The following is a 20923-nucleotide window of genomic DNA, read 5'->3' as shown; positions in this document are numbered from 1 at the left end:
GTATGGAGCAGAGCCGTGTGTGTACGAGGGGTACGGAGCAGAGCCGTGTGTGTACGTGGTGTACGGAGCGGAGCCGTGTGTGTGCGAGGTGTATATAGCGGAGCCGTGTGTGTATGAGGTGTACGAAGCGGAGCCGTGTGTGTACGAGGTGTACGGAGCGGAGCCGTGTGTGTACGAGGTGTATGGAGCGGAGCCGTGTGTGTACGAGGTATACGGAGCGGAGCCATCTGTGTGCAAGGTATACGGAGCAAAGCAGCGTGTGCAATGTGTACGGAGCGGAGCCATGTGTGTACGAGGTGTACGGAGTGGAGCCGTGTGTGTACGAGGTGTACGGAGCGGAGCCGTGTGTGTGCGAGGTGTACGGAGCGGAGCCGTGTGTGTACGAGGTGTACGGAGCGGAGCCGTGTGTGTACGAGGAGTACGGAGCGGAGCCGTGTGTGTATGAGGTGTACGGAGTGGAGCCGTGTGTGTATGAGGTGTACGGAGCGGAGCCACGTGTGCTAGGTGTATGGAGCGCAGTCGTGTGTGTACGAGGTGTACGGAGCGGAGCTGTGTGTGTACGAAGTGTACGGAGCGGAGCCGCATGTGCAAGGTGTATGGAGCGCAGTCGTGTGTGTATGAGGTGTACGGAGCGGAGCTGTGTGTGTACGAGGTGTATGGAGCGGAGCCGCATGTGCAAGGTGTATGGAGCGCAGTCATGTGTGTAAGACGTGTATGGAGCAGAGCCATGTGTGTACGACGTGTATGGAGCACAGCCATGTGTGTACGAGGTGTACGGAGTGGAGCCGTGTGTGTACGAGATGTATGGAGAGGAGCCGTGTGTGTATGAGGTGTACGAAGCGGAGCCGTGTGTGTACGAGGTGTACGGAGCGGAGCCGTGTGTGTATAAGGTGTACGTAGCGGAGCCGCATGTGCAAGGTGTATGGAGCAGAGCCTTGTGTGTACGAGGGGTACGGAGCGGAGCCGTGTGTGTATGAGGTGTACGAAGCGGAGCCGTGTGTGTACGAGGTGTACGGAGCGGAGCCGTGTGTGTACGAGGTGTATGGAGCGGAGCCGTGTGTGTACGAGGTGTACGGAGAGGAGCCGTATGTGTATGAGGTGTACGGAGCGGAGCCATCTGTGTGCAAGGTATACGGAGCAAAGCAGCGTGTGCAATGTGTACAGAGCGGAGCCATGTGTGTACGAGGTGTACGGAGTGGAGCCGTGTGTGTACGAGGTGTACGGAGCGGAGCCGTGTGTGTGTGCGAGGTGTACGGAGCGGAGCCGTGTGTGTACGAGGTGTACGGAGCGGAGCCGTGTGTGTACGAGGAGTACGGAGCGGAGCCGTGTGTGTATGAGGTGTACGGAGTGGAGCCGTGTGTGTATGAGGTGTACGGAGCAGAGCCGCGTGTCTATGAGGTGTACGGAGCGGAGCCACGTGTGCTAGGTGTATGGAGCGCAGTCGTGTGTGTACGAGGTGTATGGAGCGGAGCCGCAAATGCAGGGTGTATGGAGCGCAGTCGTGTGTGTACGAGGTGTACGGAGCGGAGCTGTGTGTGTACGAAGTGTACGGAGCGGAGCCGCATGTGCAAGGTGTATGGAGCGCAGTCGTGTGTGTATGAGGTGTACGGAGCGGAGCTGTGTGTGTACGAGGTGTATGGAGCGGAGCTGCATGTGCAAGGTGTATGGAGCGCAGTCATGTGTGTAAGACGTGTATGGAGCAGAGCCATGTGTGTACGACGTGTATGGAGCACAGCCATGTGTGTACGAGGTGTACGGAGTGGAGCCGTGTGTGTACGAGATGCATGGAGAGGAGCCGTGTGTGTATGAGGTGTACGAAGCGGAGACGTGTGTGTACGAGGTGTATGGAGCGGAGCTGTGTGTGTACAAAGTGTATGGAGTGGAGCCGTGTGTGTACAAGGTGTATGGGGAGGAGCCGTGTGTGTATGAGGTGTACAGAGCGGAGCCGTGTGTGTACGGAGTGGAGCCGCATGTGCAAGGTGTATGGAGCAGAGTCGTGTATGTACAAGGTGTATGGAGCGGAGTCGCATGTGTACGAGGTGTACGGAGCGGACGCTGGCTGTGTCGGATCGGAGCAGATATTGCTCCTCGCTCTGACACTGACTGGCACAGGAGACACGGAGGTCTTTATCAGTGGCGTATCACAGCTGCAGCGACGTGAGCAGTTAGCGGCGCAGCTGGATGACACCATTCAGCGCCGTGGGAGTGGAAGCTGCCGGCTGCTGCGAGGGTGCGCGTTGAAAGGTCTTTGTGTGTAGTGATGGAGAAGGCAATGATGGGGGTGGGGTAACCATGTGTGGCCATTATACTGCACCCAGCATTATGTGTGGCCATTATACTATACCCAGCATCGTGTGGGGCCACTATACTGTACAAATCATCATGTGGCGCCATTATACTGTATGGACCATCACGTGGGGCAAGTATACTGTACGCAGCATCATGTGGGGCCATTATACAGTATGGAGCATAATGTGGCCAATGGCCATTGTACACTATGGAGCGTCGTGTGTGGCCACTGTACAGTATGGAGCGTCGTGTGTGGCCATTGTACAGTATAGAGCGTCGTGTGTGGCCATTGTACACTATGGAGCGTCGTGTGTGGCCACTGTACACTATGGAGCGTCGTGTGTGGCCACTGTACAGTATGGAGCGTCGTGTGTGGCCACTGTACAGTATGGAGCGTCGTGTGTGGCCACTGTACAGTATGGAGCGTTGTGTGTGGCCATTGTACACTATGGAGCGTCGTGTATGGCCACTGTACAGTATGGAGCGTCGTGTGTGGCCACTGTACACTATGGAGCGTCGTGTATGGCCACTGTACAGTATGGAGCGTCATGTGTGGCCACTGTACACTATGGAGCGTCGTGTATGGCCACTGTACAGTATGGAGCGTTGTGTGTGGCCATTGTACACTATGGAGCATCGTGTGTGGCCACTGTACAGTATGGAGCGTCGTGTGTGGCCATTGTACAGTATGGAGCGTCGTGTGTGGCCATTGTACACTATGGAGCGTCGTGTGTGGCCACTGTACAGTATGGAGCGTCGTGTGTGGCCACTGTACAGTATGGAGCGTCGTGTGTGGCCACTGTACAGTATGGAGCGTTGTGTGTGGCCATTGTACACTATGGAGCGTCGTGTGTGGCCACTGTACACTATGGAGCGTCGTGTGTGGCCATTGTACACTATGGAGCGTTGTGTGTGGCCATTGTACACTATGGAGCATCGTGTGTGGCCACTGTACAGTATGGAGCGTCGTGTGTGGCCATTGTACACTATGGAGCGTTGTGTGTGGCCATTGTACACTATGGAGCATCGTGTGTGGCCACTGTACAGTATGGAGCGTTGTGTGTGGCCATTGTACACTATGGAGCATCGTGTGTGGCCACTGTACAGTATGGAGCGTCGTGTGTGGCCACTGTACAGTATGGAGCGTCGTGTGTGGCCATTGTACACTATGGAGCGTCGTGTGTGGCCACTGTACACTATGGAGCGTTGTGTGTGGCCACTGTACAGTATGGAGCGTTGTGTGTGGCCATTGTACACTATGGAGCATCGTGTGTGGCCACTGTACAGTATGGAGCGTTGTGTGTGGCCATTGTACACTATGGAGCATCGTGTGTGGCCACTGTACAGTATGGAGCGTCGTGTGTGGCCACTGTACAGTATGGAGCGTCGTGTGTGGCCACTGTACACTATGGAGCGTTGTGTGTGGCCACTGTACACTATGGAGCGTTGTGTGTGGCCACTGTACACTATGGAGCGTCGTGTGTGGCCATTGTACACTATGGAGCGTCGTGTGTGGCCACTGTACACTATGGAGCGTCGTGTGTGGCCATATTTTTTCTTTCATAATTATTGTTAACGAAACATTGTGATCAGAAGTGCTAAATGGGTGTGGTTGGGGCGTGGCTAGTTGTGAAATGGGTGTGGCCTAAAATTTGCCGCGGCGCGCCGCTGACTTTGTCCCTCTTTCCCTTCCCCGGAAGTTGGGAGGTATGGTTTCTATTATACTTTTCCTCTAAGGCTGGGGTCACACATGCGTGTTTTACGTACGTAAGAGCGCAAAAACTACGTACGTAAAACTCGCATTACATACGGCACAATGCTTCTCAATGGGGCTGCTCCTATTAGCCGTATATTACGGTTCAGTATTATACGGCGTTCTACGGCCGTACAAAATCGCAGCATGCTGCGTTTGTCAGCGTATTGCGCAAATAATATGCCAATGAAAGTCTATGGGGGCGAGAAAAATACGGATTCCACACGGACCAGCAGTGTGACTTGCGAGAAATACGCAGCGCTGTTAGTGAAAAGTCGGTAATTCAATTGCCGGCTTTTCATTTCTCCTTCACAAACCCGACAGGATATGAGACATGGTTTACATACAGTAAACCATCTCATATCCCCTTTTTTTTGCATATTCCACACTACTAATGTTAGTAGTGTGTATGTGCAAAATTTCAGCGCTGTAGCTGCTCAAATAAAGGGTTAAATGGCGGAAAAAATTGGCGTGGGCTCCCGCGCAATTTTCTCCGCCAGAGCGGTAAAGCCAGTGACTGAGGGCAGATATTAATAGCCAGGAGAGGGTCCATGGTTATTGGCCCCCCCGTGGCTAAAAACATCTGCCCCCAGCCACCCCAGAAAAGGCACATCTGGAAGATGCGCCTATTCTGGCACTTGGCCACTCTCTTCACACTCCCTGTAGCGGTGGGATATGGGGTAATGAAGGGTTAATGCCACCTTGCTATTGGAAGGTGACATTAAGCCAGATTAATAATGGAGAGGCGTCAATTATGACACCTATCCATTATTAATCCAATTGTTGGAAAGGGTTAAAAAACACACACACACACATGATTAAAAAGTATTTTAATGAAATAAACACAGCGGTTGTTTTAATAATTTATTGTTCTCTCAGTCCATCAGGAACACCCTCGCTTGGAAAAATAATAAACGCACAAGATACATACCTTCTGGTGAACCGTCTCGTCCCACGAAGTAATCCATCTGAAGGGGTTAACTAATATTACAGGCAGGAGCCCTGCTAAATGCAGCTGTGCTCCGTGCCTGTAATCCCCGGCGAATGAATGAAATGTAGGTCATTGACCTACATTTCCTTCAGTCGCGGTGAGGCGCCCTCTGGTGGATGTTCTCATGAACTGCAGCCTGGGAACTTTTTCCCACGCTCCAGGTCATATGAGGACATCCACCAGGGGGCGCATCACCGCGACTGAAGGAAATGTAGGTCAATGACCTACATTTCATTCATTCGCCGGGGATTACAGGCACGGAGCACAGCTGCATTTAGCAGGGCTCCTGCCTGTAATATTAGTTAACCCCTTCAGATGGATTACTTCGTGGGACGAGACGGTTCACCAGAAGGTATGTATCTTGTGCGTTTATTATTTTTCCAAGCGAGGGTGTTCCTGATGGACTGAGAGAACAATAAATTATTAAAACAACCGCTGTGTTTATTTCATTAAAATACTTTTTAATCATGTGTGTGTGTGTGTGTGTTTTTTAACCCTTTCCAACAATTGGATTAATAATGGATAGGTGTCATAATTGACGCCTCTCCATTATTAATGTGGCTTAATGTCACCTTACAATAGCAAGGTGGCATTAACCCTTCATTACCCCATATCCCACCGCTACAGGGAGTGGGAAGAGAGTGGCCAAGTGCCAGAATAGGCGCATCTTCCAGATGTGCCTTTTCTGGGGTGGCTGGGGGCAGATGTTTTTAGCCACGGGGGGGCCAATAATCATGGACCCTCTCCTGGCTATTAATATCTGCCCTCAGTCACTGGCTTTACCATTTTGGCGGAGAAAATTGCGCGGGAGCCCACGCCAATTTTTTCCGCCATTTAACCCTTTATTTGAGCAGCTACAGCGCTGAAATTTTGCACATACACACTACTAACATTAGTAGTGTGGAATATGCAAAAAAAAGGGGGGTATGAGATGGTTTACTGTATGAAAACCATGTCTCATATCCTGTCGGGTTTGTGCAGGAGAAATGAAAAGCCGGCAATTGAATTACCGGCTGTTCACAGATATCGCGCTGAATGAAATCTAAATACAGAATATATATATATGTGTCTCAATGACATATATATATATATATATATACTGTATATATGTTTTCCCTAACATTTGAGCACATAAATCCATTAGATGTCGGTTTTGCAAGCGTGCGCGAAAATCTCGCAGTACGGATGCCATACGGATTACATACGGAGGATGCCATGCGCAAAATACGCTGACACACCCTGACTACGGATCACTATTTTGGGAACATTTCTCCGTATTACGGCCGTAGTACGGACGTATAATACGTGGCGTATTGTCTTACGCCATGTGTGACTCCAGCCTAATTGTTCCACTCCTGGTTTTGGCTACAAATCCTGATGAAAAATCCTGACAAAATCCTGACGTGTGCACATAGCCTCATAGTTCTTAGTAATGGGGACTCTCCAGCACCTACCTCCACCTGCAGAGCCGCACACCACATATATGGCTGTTCTGTGCGCACAGGACCTGTGATGAGGTCACAGGAGGGGAGGAGTCAGGGGTCACATGATCAGGGGCCTCAGTGTATGCAGGACTGTGCTGTGCTGGTTGTCATGGTGCTGGATGGGGGGAAGTTTCTGTGTGGGGTCAGGAGGGGTTTACAGGGTGGATGTAGCAGAGCCGTGTGTGTACAAGGTGTGCGGAGCGGAGCCGTGTGTGTACGAGGTGTACGGAGCGGAGCCGTGTGTGTACGAGGTGTACGGAGCAGAGCCGTGTGTGTACGAGGTGTATGGAGCGGAGCCGTGTGTGTACGAGGTGTACGGAGCAGAGCCGTGTGTGTACGAGGTGTACGGAGCAGAGCCGTGTGTGTACGAGGTGTACGGAGCGGAGCCGTGTGTGTACGAGGTGTGCGAAGCAGAGCCACGTGGGTACGAGCGGAGCCGCATGTGTACGAGGTGTGCGGAGCAGAGCCATGTGTGTACAAGGTGTACGGAGCGGAGCCGCGTGTGTACGGAGCGGAGCCATGTGTGTACGGGGTGTACGGAGCGGAGCCGTGTGTGTACGGGGTGTACGGAGCGGAGCCGTGTGTGTACAAGATGTACGGAGCAGAGCCGCATGTGTACAAGGTGTACGGAGCAGAGCCGTGTGTGTACGAGGTGTACGGAGCGGAGCCGTGTGTGTACGGGGTGTACGGAGCGGAGCCGCATGTGTACAAGATGTACGGAGCAGAGCCGTCTGTGTACGAGGTGTACTGAGCGGAGCTGTTTGTGTACAATGTGTATGTAGCAGAGACGTGCGTGCAGAGCGGAGTTGTGTGTACAATGAGTGCAGACCAGAGCTGTATGTAGGATGTGTGCAGAGTATTTTGTGTGTCAGGATGATATAAAAGCTTAATTTTTCTCTGAAGAGGCAATTTGCATATTAAATTTCCCAGAGGAGCATTGCATGGTGAATAAGCCTCCTTACGGGTACTTTCACACTAGCGTTTTTTGCAATGCGTCGTTTTGGCGAAAAAACGCATCCTGCAAAAGTGCTTGCAGGATGTGTTTTTTCACCATTGACTAACATTAGCGACGCATTTGCGACGCATTGCCACACGTCGCAACCGTCGTGCGACGGTTGCGCCGTGTTGTGGCGGACCGTCGGCTGCAAAAAACGTTACATGTAACTTTTTTGCTGCCGACGGACCGCCATTTCCGACCGCGAATTTGCGGCCGGAACTCCGCCCCCACCTCCACGCACCTCACAATGGGGCGGCGGATGCGCTGGAAAAATGCATCCGCTGCCCCCGTTGTGCGGCATATACAGCGCTAGTGTCGGTACGTCGGCCCGACGCACTGCGACGGGCCGAGTACGACGCTAGTGTGAAAGTAGCCTACCTTGACAAGCCAGAGCTGGTATGTCACTCTCCATAGGGAGAAACCTTTCCCCTTAGACATCATATAGGATAAGTAATGGGAGACAATATAGATTAGTTCATTCTGGAAAAGGCGATTCCCAGTACGTGTACTTTTTTTTTTGTTTCTTTCTACATAAAAAAATGTGTGTTCAGCTAAATATTTTTCAGGACATTTTGAACTATCTCTTTTTTGTTTTGTTTTTTGATAATTTGTCCCACTTTCACTTATCTGATTTCTGGTCTAAGGGTACCGTCACACAGTACCATTTACATCGCTACGACGGCACGATCCGTGATGTCGCAGCGATCGTATGATTATCGCTCCAGCGTCGTAGACTGCGGTCACACTGTGCAATCACGGCGCTGGAGCGATGCCGAAGTCCCCAGGTAACCAGGGTAAACATCGGGTAACTAAGCGCAGGGCCGCGCTTAGTAACCCGATGTTTACCGTGGTTACCAGCGTAAAAGTAAAAAAAAACAAACCGTACATACTCACTATCTGATGTCCGTCCGGTCCCTTGCCGTCTGCTTTCCTCTCTGACTGTCTGCCGGCCGGAATGTGAGAGCAGATCACAGCGGTGACGTCGCCGCTGTGATCTGCTCTCACTGTACGGCCGGATTCAGTCAGAGCAGGAAGCAGACGGCAAGGGACCTGACGGGCATCAGATGGTGAGTATGTACGGTTTGGTTTTTTTTACTTTTACGCTGGTAACCACGGTAAACATCGGGTTACTAAGCGCGGCCCTGCGCTTAGTTACCCGATGTTTACCCTGGTTACCAGCGAACACATCGCTGGATCGCTGTCACACACAACGATCCAGCGATGTCAGCGGGTGATCAAGCGACGAAAGAAAGTTTGAAACGATGTGCTACGACGTACGATTCTCAGCATGGTGCCTGATCGCAGTAGCGTGTCAGACACTGCGAGATGGTAACGATATCGCTACAACGTCACGAATCGTGCCGTCGTAGCGATAAAAATGCCACTGTGTGACGGTACCCTAAGGCCGGCGTCACACTGGCGTTTTAAACGGCCGAGTGCAATGCGATAAAAAATCGCATTGCACTCGGACTAATGTTAAGCTATGGGGCAGCTCCCACCAGCCGACTTTTTGTCGGCCATTTTCCTCGGTCCGAGACAATCGCAGCATGCTAAAAGGTTCATCTGGGTAACTATATCCATACTTGTCCTCTCCAAAGTTTTGCCTTTAATACTTATGTCTCCAGGTATGTGGATATCTGGATATCCGGCATTGTGACTGCTGCTATAAACCTATGCACTAGCCCTTTTTTTTAACTGTACTTAAAGGGAACCCCCGATGTAACCTGAAAGATGAGAAAAAGAGGTTAGATTATACTCACCCAGGGGCGGTCCCGCTGCGGTCCGGTCCGATGGGCGTCGAGGTCCGATCCGGTCCGGGGCCTCCCATCTTCTTACGATGACATCCTCTTCTTGTCTTCAGGCTGCGGCTCCGGTGCAGGCGTACTTTGTCTGCCCTGTTGAGGACAGAGCAAAGTACTGCAGTGTGCAGGCGCCGGGAAAGGTCAGAGAGGCCCAGCGCCTGCGCACTGCAGTACTTTTTTCTACCCTCAACAGGGCAGACAAAGAACGCCTGCGCCGGAGCCGCAGCTTGAAGACAAGAAGAAGATGTCATCGTAAGAAGATGAGAGGTACTGGACCGCAACGCCCATCGGATCGGACCGCCCGCCCAGGTGAGTACAATCTAACCTTTATTTCTCATCTTTCAGGATACATTGGGGGCTTATCTACAGCATTACAGAATGCTGTAGATAAGCCCCTGATGCCGGTGGGATTAGCTCATCTTCCATTTTGGGGGTGACAGATTCCCTTTAACTTATGGAGCAGGAATTTTGCCTCACACCTGATGTCTCATGTATCTAACATATTTCTATCTGTCTGAGGCCGGTTTCACACGTCAGTGGCTCCGGTACGTGAGGTGTCAGTTTTCTCACGTACCGGAGACACTGACACACGTAGACACATTAAAATCAATGTGTCTCTGCACGTCAGCATGTTTTCGCGGACCGTGTGTCCGCGTGCAAAACACGGAGACATCGTTCGTGGGAGCGCACGGATCACACGGACCCATTAAAGTCAATGGGTCCGTGTACAGCACGTACCGTACACGATGCTGTCCGTGTGCAGTCCGTGTGCCATGCTGGAGACAGCGCTACAGTAAGCGCTGTCCCCCCAGCGTTGTGCTGAAGCCGCCATTCATTTCTTCTCTCCAGCAGAGTTCGCTGGAGAGAAGAAATGACCTCTATGGTTACCTTCCTGACTCATCGCCGACCCCCGATCATGTGACGGGGGTCGGCGATGCGCTCATTTCCGGCCGCCCGGCCGGATGCGGTAGTTAAATGCCGCTGTCTGCGTTTGACAGCGGCATTTAACTAGTTAATAGCGGCGGGTGATCGTGATTTCACCCGCCGCTATTGCGCGCACATGTCATCTGTAAAAAACAGCTGAGTATTTGAGGTGAGTATTTTCAGAACAGCGGGGGGGGGCGCACAGGGGGTGGGAGGGCGGCGGACAGATAGATCTTTCTTTTAAACACTATTATTCATATCTTCTATGCAGCAAACGCTGCTGCAGGGAAGATATGAATCGCGGCTTCAGCACCATGTGGGGGGGACAGCGCTTACTGTAGCGCTGTCTCCTGCACGCCACACGGACTGCACATGGAGAAGGTCCGTGTGTGGTCCGTGTTTTACACAGACCCATTGACTTTAATGGGTCCGTGTAATACGTGCGCTCCCACGAACACTGACATGTCTCCGTGTTTGGCACACGGAGACACGGTCCGCAAAAAATCAATGACATCTGCACAGATGCATTGATTTTTATGGGTCTACGTGTGTCAGTGGCTCCGGTACGTGAGGAAACTGTCACTTCACGTACCGGAGCCACTGACGTGTGAAACTGGCCTTAAACAATCTAAATGTTATCAATTTATGCGCAAGAAACAATAAATGTCCTACTGCAGTTCTACCATGTGTGTCCAGTGTCAGTTCTACATTCCCTAATAAAATAACCATGGATTTTCCAACTAAATCTGCTAATTATGTTTTTATAATTGTAATAACTCTACTCCATGAAATCCTGTTTTGTGCATCAAAGGTGTGATAGACCTGAAGATATTGATAAAAACATCTATGAGAAAGGTTAAATTCCTCCCGAAGGGAAAGGGGAGGGCAACCAGAGTATAGGCAAATGACTGTATCTCTTCAGAGGCTGGAGACATATACTGAACATGGACTAAATGGAAGGAAATGTTATCAAGCGGCCGCCTGTTACTAATAGTATGGGCGTCACCAATAGGCTGTAAACCAGACACACTGCATCACACATATTTGTCTGACTAGTGCCCTATACAAGCCTCATCTGAGCATTTTTTTTTACCAGGCAACCACCAGCTCCATTAATTGGTAGGTTTGTGAGTGGTTGCCGCATCAGTATTTTGCACCTGTACCACCCCCACCTTTATCAAAGGGCCTGTTTCATCCTGGTAGTGTATTGGTAATCTGACCTGGTGTTGGTAAGGCTGTTTCTTTTTCTGTGATGGTTTGTGTTATGAGAACCCCGGAGCAGGCGATGCAATCTGTGACGTAACGTCCCAGAAGTGTGAAGAAGCACATAGCACCTCCACCGTCTGTTTATGGTGGTTTGTCCAGGAGAATACGTTATCTCCCTGGAATACCCCTTAAATGTTGGCTTTGTTCTGCAGGTTAATAGAGCTTCGGGTTTGGAAGTGACAGTCATGCATCATCTTTAGCCCATTGTAATATTTCTAGTTTAGTCTGGGTGACCTCTGTTCCAAATCCGATCTCTGAAATAGACATGTATAGTGTAAATTAAGGGGAAGTCAAATAGGTGTATTATGTATGTGCAGGAACTCTATAACTAGGAACATTTTATTAGGTTTAGCCACCTCACCAATCAAAACTGGTAATAGCACCTACTTACTCCAGTGCATAGTTAGCTCAGAAAGCTTTCCAAACCAATCTATCTGATGCCCTGTATCGCAGAAATTCATATTTTACTCATACACACTTTAGGCTCACAAATCCTCTGGTGGAGGCATCAATGCACAGTCCACGGCAATTCCTCCTCACCGGCAGTGACTTCTATTAAAAAAAAACAACCAAGGAAATGGACCCGGCACACCAACCCAAAATATAATATAGAAAAAACATTATTCGGACATGTCAAACCGCATTAAAAACATGAGAAACACCTGACATGTTTATGGCACATAGCAGGCGCCCTTGGCCCGGCGTCAGACTCAGCATATGAAATTACGGTCCGTTTTTTACGGCCGTAATACGCAGAAATGTTCCCAAAATAGTGATCCGTATGTCCTCCGTAGGCAGGGTGTGTCAGCGTATTTTGCGCATGGCATCCTCCGTATGTAATCCGTATGGCATCCGTACTGCGAGATTTTCTCGCAGGCTTGCAAAACCGACATCTAATGGATTTATGGCCTCAAATGTTCGGTAAAACATATATACAGTATATATATATATATATATATATATATATATATATATATATATATAGGCTATTAATATCTGCCCTCAGTCACTGGCTTTACCACTCTGGCGGAGAAAATTGCGCGGGAGCCCACGCCAATTTTTCCGCAATTTAACCCTTTAATTTAATAGCTAGAGGGCCCAAATTTTGCACATACACACTACTAACATTAGTAGTGTGGAATATGCAAAAAAAAGGGGATATGAGATGGTTTACTGTATGTAAACCATGTCTCATATCATGTCGGGTTTGGGAAGGAGATAGCAAAAGCCGGCAATTGAATTACCGGCTTTTATGATATCTTATATCTGTATGAAATATAAATATATATATATATATATGTGTGTCTCACTGACATATACATATATATATATATATATACCTATTCTATGTGTAGACATTTATTCTACCTATTCTATTCTATTCTGTCAGTGTGATTTTACTGTACACCACACTGAATTGCCGGCTTTTCTCTATAACACCGGTGCGTATTTCTCGCAAGTCACACGCATGGTCCGTGTGTAATCTGGATTTTTCTCGCCCCCATAGACTTTCATTGGCGATTTTTTTGCGCAATACGGTGACAAACGCAGCATGCAGCGATTTTCTACAGCCGTACAAGACCGTATAATACGGAGCAGTAAAATACGGCAGATAGGAGCTGGGCCATAGAGAATAACTGTACCGTATGCAATCCGTATTTTCTGCACCTCTCATACGTCCGTAAAACTCGCTAGTGTGACGCCGGCCTTACTCATAGACATGCCGGAATAAAGTTGTTTTTTTTTTGTGTATGCTGTGCTCACCAGCCAAGCGAGCACCAACCCGGATTATGGAATTGGACTCAATCTCATGTGGATTCACTTCGATAGTGTCTGCAGCTCCTTACCTCTCTTATCTTATAGCAGAGCCTCTTTCTCTGCTTGCAGGTGACCTTGCAGCAGCCTGTCTGTGCCTCTCTCCAAAGTCGTACATAAGCAGCGTTATCTCACCTACTCCTGGTTCTGGCTTACAAATACTGATGTCAAATACTGACCAAATACTGACATGTGAACGTGGCCTTATGTGAGAATTGAGAGCAAACTATCAGTCCTAGAGGAGGAAAAAAGCCAAATTCTCTGATAAGCTATACTAAAAAGTTTGTTATTTTTGCTTGTATAATTCATCTGTGAATGAAAAACTTTTTAGATGCCTTGGTTTCTACTGACTGCTGCATCCATGTAGATAAAGTGGTTTTTCATCCTTTTTATTATTATTCATGCCCCAAAGTGTGATCCCAAACTAATGCTCAGCACAAATTCATCTCTCGCCTAACCCAACCGGACGTCTGCCCTTATGGAATAGTGATGAGCTGCAGGCAAATAGCGGCTGCTCAGAGGTTGCAGCAGGCACATTACACAACAATGTCACATCACTCCTGGGAACAGTGGCGCTGATATAGCTGGAATGGCGCTGCTGTGAGAGGCGAGTACACACTGGTTTTAGTGGAGTCCTGTAGTCGACATCCACTTTAAAACTTTACCTCCGGGTCTGTATAAACGCTTCGTCTTACAATTCCAGCAAAGTGGACGGGATTTATAGAATATTCATGTGCAGTGTGCTCATCTGTAAATTTATCTATCTGGAACTCCTGAGTTTTTGGTTGTGTTTGCAGTTTTTCTTCATAGAATCGTACACACACGGCTCTGCTCCATACACCTCGTACACACGCAGCTCCGCTCCGTACACCTCGTACACACACGGCTCCGCTCCGTACACCTCGTACACACGCAGCTCCGCTCCGTACACCTCGTACACACACGGCTCCGCTCCATACACCTCGTACACACGCAGCTCCGCTCCGTACACCTCGTACACACACGGCTCCGCTCCGTACACCTCGTACACACGCAGCTCCGCTCCGTACACCTCGTACACACACGGCTCTGCTCCGTACACCTCGTACACACGCAGCTCCGCTCCGTACACCTCGTACACACACGGCTCTGCTACATTCACCCTGTAAACCCCTCCTGACCCCACACAGAAACTTCCCCTCATCCAGCACCATGACAACCAGCACAGCACAGTCCTGCATACACTGAGGGCCCTGATCATGTGACCCCTGACTCCTCCCCTCCTGTGACCTCATCACAGGTCCTGTGCGCACAGAACAGCCATATATGTGGTGTGCGGCTCTGCAGGTGGAGGTAGGTGCTGGAGATTCCCCATTACTAAAAACTATAACGCTTTCTTCCCTCTCCTCTGGTAGAGACATACGACCCAACGATGAAGAAACGGAAGTCAGGAAACACATGTTGCTCCCATAGTACAGCGCCCCTGTCTGACACACACAGTATAATGTCCCCACAGTGCCGCCATCCTCTCACACATACAGTACATTATGGCCCCATAAGATGCTCCATAGACACATTTGTCCCGTATAATGCTCCACAAATGCTGATTGTGGCCCCATAAGATGCTCCATAGACTATTATGCCCCATATGCTGGGGCATACTCACCTCTCATCGCTCAGGCCCCCGGCACTTGCTATAGTCAGCTTTCCCCGTTCCACCGCCGGGGCGCCGCTGTGTCTTCTCTATCCACCGCAGTGACACTCAGGTAGAGGGCGCGCACTAACCACGTCATCGCGCCCTCTGACCTGAGCGTCACAGGCAGATGATGCGGAAGACAGCGGCCGGCGGTGGAACGAGGACAGGTGAATATCTCCGTGCTCCCCCTCCCCATTATACTCACCTGGCAGCTTCTCTGATGGACTCTCCAAGCGCGGCAGATCTTCCAGCTTTGAGCCGTCACTGGTACCGCTCATTACAGTAATGAATACGTGGCTCCACCCCTATGGGAGTGGCGTCGCGTCCATATTCATTACTGTAATGAGCGGTACCATGTGTCCGCTCAAAGATGGAAGAGCTGCCGGCGCCTGGAGACCATCGGAGATGCAGGGACCTCGCCAGGAGCAGGTGAGTATGTCACAGCCACTGCTCCCCCTCCGACCCCCCAGCGACAATGACTCGAGTATAAGCCGCGAGAGGGGCACTTTCAGCCTAAACAAATGGTCTGAAAATCTTGGCTTATACTCAAGTACTTATATACGGTACTTTTTTTTTTTCTGCAAACGGTATACAGCAGGTTAGATCTGAGTTTGAAATTGTTTGGAGTATATCTTCTAGGTTATACAGGTCTCATCTACACTAAAAACAAATGTGTTCAGGTACTAACATGATACAGTAGGGGAGATCTCTGTTTGGAACATATAGTCTATGTTATAAAGGCCTCATCCACAGGCAAGAAAAATTTCTACTAACATTCTACACTAGGGTAGATCTCACTTTGAAATAGTTTCGAGCATCTAGTGAATGTTATACAGGCCTCGTCTACACGCAAAAAATATTTTGTCTGTTACTAACGCCATATAGTAGAGTAGATCTCACTTTGAAATTGTTTGGGAATAACATGATACAGTAGGGGAGATCTCCGTTTGGAGCATCTAGTCTATGTTATACATGCCTCCTTCACACGAACAAACAAAAATTCTTCTGTTGCTAATGTTCTACAGTAGTGTAGATCTCACTTTGAAATTGTTTATACAGGCCTCGTCCATGGCCACAAAAGCATTTCTTCCTTTACTAACATCATACAGTTGTGTGCAGAGCTGGTGCAGAGGCCAAAATCTAATTTTTGATGCTAATTCTGTGTTCCTACCACACTATCTGAGCAACATGAATGGGAAAAAGTGAGGTTGTGGTGGCAGGGCGATTAGGCTTGGTGTTCAAGGTAAAAACACAAAAATTGAGCTTGGTTTAAGTTAGTATACATGTAGTATATAAAGGCATATTCACTGGCCATAAACCATACAAAACCTACAAGAAGCAAACTAAACATAAACCTTTTTGTTACTAAGTAAAAAGCAAAAGTGCATTTAAATAACACAGGGTTCTTAGTAATACTGTTTTTGCTCAAAAATAGCATAAAAGCTTTTATGCTATTTTTATCAAAAAGAGTATTACTAAGAACCTTGTGTTATTTAAAAGAACGTTTGCTGTTTATTTATTTCATTACCGCAAGGTTTATGTTCATTTTGCTTCTTGTAGGTTTTGCTGTTCAAGGTCTATGTGGCATAGATGGTAATTAGTGATGAGCGAGTATACTCGTTACTCGAGATTTCCCAAGTGTACTCGGGTGATCTGAGTATTTGGATGTGCTCGGAGATTTAGTTTCTGTCTCCGTAGCTGCATGATTTGCGGCTGCTAGACAGCCTGAATACATGTGGGGATTTCCTAACAAACAGGCAACCTCCACATGTACTGAGGCTGTCTAGCAGCCGCAAATCATGCAGCTACAGAGACATCCAAATACTCAGAGATCACCCGAGCATACTCGGGAAATCTCGAGTGACGAGCATACTCTGTCATCACTAGTGGTAATGTTTGTGAAAGCACTAGTGAACCAACATCGTCACGTCCTTTGCAAAGATAACTGACAACTTCTGTTACTGGACGGGCTACTCCACTATCTTTCTTTGGCAGACGCACAGCAGTACGCCTTGTTGATGAGGCCCAGAAAGAGCATGTTGTCACGGGGTCCTTCTCCGGTACCACACAATCAACAGAGCCAGCGAAGAGTGAACAATCCCAAGACCTTTATTTAGGCAAAAATACGAAAGGTCCATATACAATCCACCACACAAAGGATAAAGTAGTCCAGAACACGAATGCAGTTCAGTAACAGGGTAAAAGTCCAACAATCCAGCAGACAGAGGATAGCATAGTCCATATACTCTTCTTTCTCTCTGATATGCTGTGAACCCATCATCATTCCACACAGGACTGATCTGTGTGTCACCTCCCTGATATTTACAAGTTCCTCTCCTCATTCACAGGTTAGGGGGGTGGGTTTCAGGGGATCATTGTTTCAACAAGCTAGTTCAATATGTCATTAGCATATTAGCAAACAACATTATTCACTGACCCTGTGGAGAGATAACAGTGCAGGACTGTGTGGGCTGATGGCAAATAACAGCAATTCATCAATTGGCAAATAACTCATCCTACAAGAGAACACCATGATAATCAGTAAAATATAAATATATACAAAATGATACCCACATAACATATCACACCATCACACGTGCTCGAGTGAAGGGCACTTTTTTTTTAGCTTGGATCCGGGCCAGGTCGAAGTAGAGTCCAAGCAGCATCCTGACCCTCGTCACCAGATGTTAACCCCTGGGGGGAGGTGAGACTGATGAGATTCAGATATCTGAGGCTCATGCAGACTGTACCTTGCTGTCAGGGTGAGGAATGTGATAACACAGAGGATGATGATGAGGTGGTAGATCCCAGTTGTCATGAATACAGAGGCACACAGCTGAGTAGGTCATTTGAGATGGTGGAGGAGGAACACAAGAAAGTTACGTTGTGCCGTACCTCACAGACACGTAGTAAGGCAGCCACAATGAGCAATGCATCCTCAGTCAGTTGTGGTCACATAAAAGATTGTGTCCTCCTACACATAACAAAGCTAAGAGGTTGAACTCCACCATCTCCAATCTGTTGGCCACGGAAATGCATCGATACAGAGGTCTTTGTCCGTGCCAGATAACAAGTTGATATGAGATGTGCCAACACGGTAAAATTCCACTCTGCACATGTTGCAGCGACTGTGTCAACAGCAGCGAGCCCTGACTCTGTATGTCATGTCGTGTAACCAGGGCCAACGCAGTACGAACGTGGCGCATATCATGTTTATGGAGTGAGCACAAATTAACCCCTTTCTGCCAGCTGATGGAATAGTACGTCAGCTGGCAGATCCCCTGCTTTGAGGTGGGCTCCGGCGGTGAACCCACCTCAAAGCTGCGACATGTCAGCTGTTTTGTACAGCTGACATGTGCGCGCAATGAGCGCGAGAGGAATCGGGATCCGTCCGCTCCCATTAACTAGTTAAATGCCGCCGTCAAGCGCTGACAGCGGCATTTAACTAGCGCTCCCGGCCGCGCGGCCGGAAGTGTTCGCACCGCTGACCCCCGTCACATGATCGGGGGTCAGCGGTGCATTGCCATAACAATCAGAGGTCTCACCTCTATGGTTGTTGATGGCCGATTGCCTTGAGCGCCACCCTGTGGTCGGCGCTCAAAGTACACCTGGATTTCTGCTACATAGAGTTGATCTGTACTTCACCTCTATGTAGCAGAGCCGATCGAGTTGTGCATGCTTCTAGCCTCCAATAGAGGCTATTGAAGCATGCCAAAATTAAAAAAAAAAGTGTTTAAAAATATAAAAAAATATATAAAAGTTCAAATCACCCCCCTTTCGCCCCAATCAAAATAAAACAATTAAAAAAAAATCAAACATACACATATTTGGTATCGCCGCGTTCAGAATCGCCCAATATATCAATAAAAACAAAGGATTAACCTGACCGCTAAATGGCGTAGCGAGAAAAAAAATTAAAACGGCCAAATTGCGTTTTTTTGGTCGCCGCGACATTGCATTAAAATGCAATAACGGGCGATCAAAAGAACGTGTCTGCACCAGAGTGGTATCATTAAAAACGCCAGCTTGGCACACAAAAAAATAAGCCCTCACCTGACCCCAGATCACGAAAATTGGAGATGCTACGGGTATTGGAAAATCGCGCAATTTTTTTTTTTTTTTTTTTTTTAGCAAACTTTGGATTTTTTTTTCACCACTTAGATAAAAAATAACCTAGACATGTTAGGTGTCTATGAACTCGTAATGACCTGGAGAATCATAATGGCAGGTTAGTTTTAGCATTTAGTGAACCTAGCAAAAAAGCCAAACAAAAAACAAGTCTGAGATTGCACTTTTTTTGCAATTTCATCACACTTGGAATTTTTTTCCCGTTTTCCGTTACACGGCATGGTAAAACCAATGATATCGTTCAAAAGTACATCTCGTCCCGCAAAAAATAAGCCCTCACATGGCCATATTGACGGAAAGGAGGGGAGCAAAAAACAAAAACGAAAAAACGGAAAAAGCTCCGGGGGTGAAGGGGTTAAAGACCTCTGCACCCTTGTGTTTCGAAATGGCTACTAAGATGGTTAGCGCTGACAATACTATAATCTGCATCACTATTCTGGTCATCTATATGCTGGAGCAGACTTTGAATAGCCTGCGTGCGGAGGTGGTGGTCCCAGAGGAAGAGGAGGATGCGGAAGGGATAATATTGTTTGAAAGTCCCAGACTGTCATTTCACAGGCGGGTGCCAAGGAAGGGTGGATTAGTGCGATCGAGGGGGGCTGGTGATAACAGACAAACTGTTAGTGAAGGTGCAAGATCCGAGGAACAAATAGAGGAGGAAGAGATGATGAGCGAGCAACTGGCAGACGATGAAAAGGATAATCATCCCCTCTCTGTTGGTCGTGGTTGGCAGGAGGAGAAGGAGGAAACAATCATCAGTGTTACCCAGCCACCAACACGTCATGGGCTTGGTCCTCATGGTCGCGACATATGAAAGCCTTCTTGCTGCACTATCTTCAACATGATAGAGTTATGATTCGAAGTAGTGCTGACTACTGGGTTGCCACTCTGTTAGATCCACGTTATAAGACAAAATTTTGCCAGATGCTTCCCGCCCTGGAAAGGGACCCGCAAATGCTGGAGTATCGAAGCACGCTTTTACACAACCTTAAGAGATGTTTTCCACAAGACAGCAGTGAGGCACACAGTGTGAATCGCAGATCTAGACTTCCAATCTCCGGCTCGTCAATTCAGCAAAGCCAAAACGTTAGCAGCAGCAGTAGTAGTGCAAGTGGCAGAAGCAATTTCTGTGAGTCTTTTGACACATTTTTTAGACCAGCTCGTGCACTAGCACAGCAGAGTCTAGAACTGAATATTGATACCATCAGGTAGGATTTGGACCCTTTCACATTTTGGTCTTTAAAAATGGATGAGTGGCCTGAGCTCGCCTCTCATACCTTGAAGGTTTTATCATGCCCGGCAGCCAGCGTTCTCTCAGAACGTATCTTCAGTGCTGCTGGTGGTGTCCTGATGGATAAGCGCAACCGGCTGTCCCCTGAAAGTGTAGACTGCTTAACTTTTATCAAGATGAACAAGTCATGGATCTCCAAGGACTTTTACACCCCAATCGCAGACTGTAACGACTAGGCAATGTTGACTTTTTTAGTGTGCTGGATTGATCTTGTGTAATTGCAATCTGTGATATCTTTAGTGTGGCTTCTGTGCCCGTTGTTACTGCTGCTGCTGCAGATTTTAACACAAATTTGTGGAAATTTGAACAGTCATAGGTGATCTCCATCTGCTGGGTTGGCTGTAGTGGTGTAGAGGTGTCAGTCCCTATTATACTACTTCTACTATTGTAAATATATATTAGTATTTCTACAATTTTGCGTTTCTGTGCAGTCGCCGCACACATCAAATCGCCGCATGCAGATGCATCCGCATACAATTATGTCCCTGTGTGCCCAATGTTAAAGATA

At 48.4% G+C, this 20923-nt stretch overlaps 3 protein-coding genes across 3 annotated transcripts in view; 2 read left to right on the top strand and 1 right to left on the bottom strand.

Moving 5' to 3' along the window:
* The window catches only part of LOC143766184 (uncharacterized), a 42978-nt gene extending 36438 nt beyond the window's left edge, over window positions 1–6540 (bottom strand). The window contains exon 1 of the mRNA XM_077253660.1: window positions 6488–6540. The gene's annotated coding sequence lies outside the window, so the exon portion shown is untranslated. The remainder of the gene's footprint in view (window positions 1–6487) is intronic.
* An 8094-nt stretch (window positions 6541–14634) lies between these two features.
* The window catches only part of LOC143766180 (uncharacterized), a 122139-nt gene continuing 115850 nt past the window's right edge, over window positions 14635–20923 (top strand). The window contains exon 1 of the mRNA XM_077253651.1: window positions 14635–14653. The gene's annotated coding sequence lies outside the window, so the exon portion shown is untranslated. The remainder of the gene's footprint in view (window positions 14654–20923) is intronic.
* The window catches only part of LOC143766178 (uncharacterized), a 68547-nt gene continuing 64621 nt past the window's right edge, over window positions 16998–20923 (top strand). The window contains exon 1 of the mRNA XM_077253648.1: window positions 16998–17128. The gene's annotated coding sequence lies outside the window, so the exon portion shown is untranslated. The remainder of the gene's footprint in view (window positions 17129–20923) is intronic.

Source organism: Ranitomeya variabilis, chromosome 4 (genome assembly GCF_051348905.1).
Source record: "Ranitomeya variabilis isolate aRanVar5 chromosome 4, aRanVar5.hap1, whole genome shotgun sequence".
Taxonomy (NCBI): Eukaryota; Metazoa; Chordata; class Amphibia; order Anura; family Dendrobatidae; genus Ranitomeya; species Ranitomeya variabilis.
This window is presented reverse-complemented; position numbering and strand designations above follow the sequence as displayed.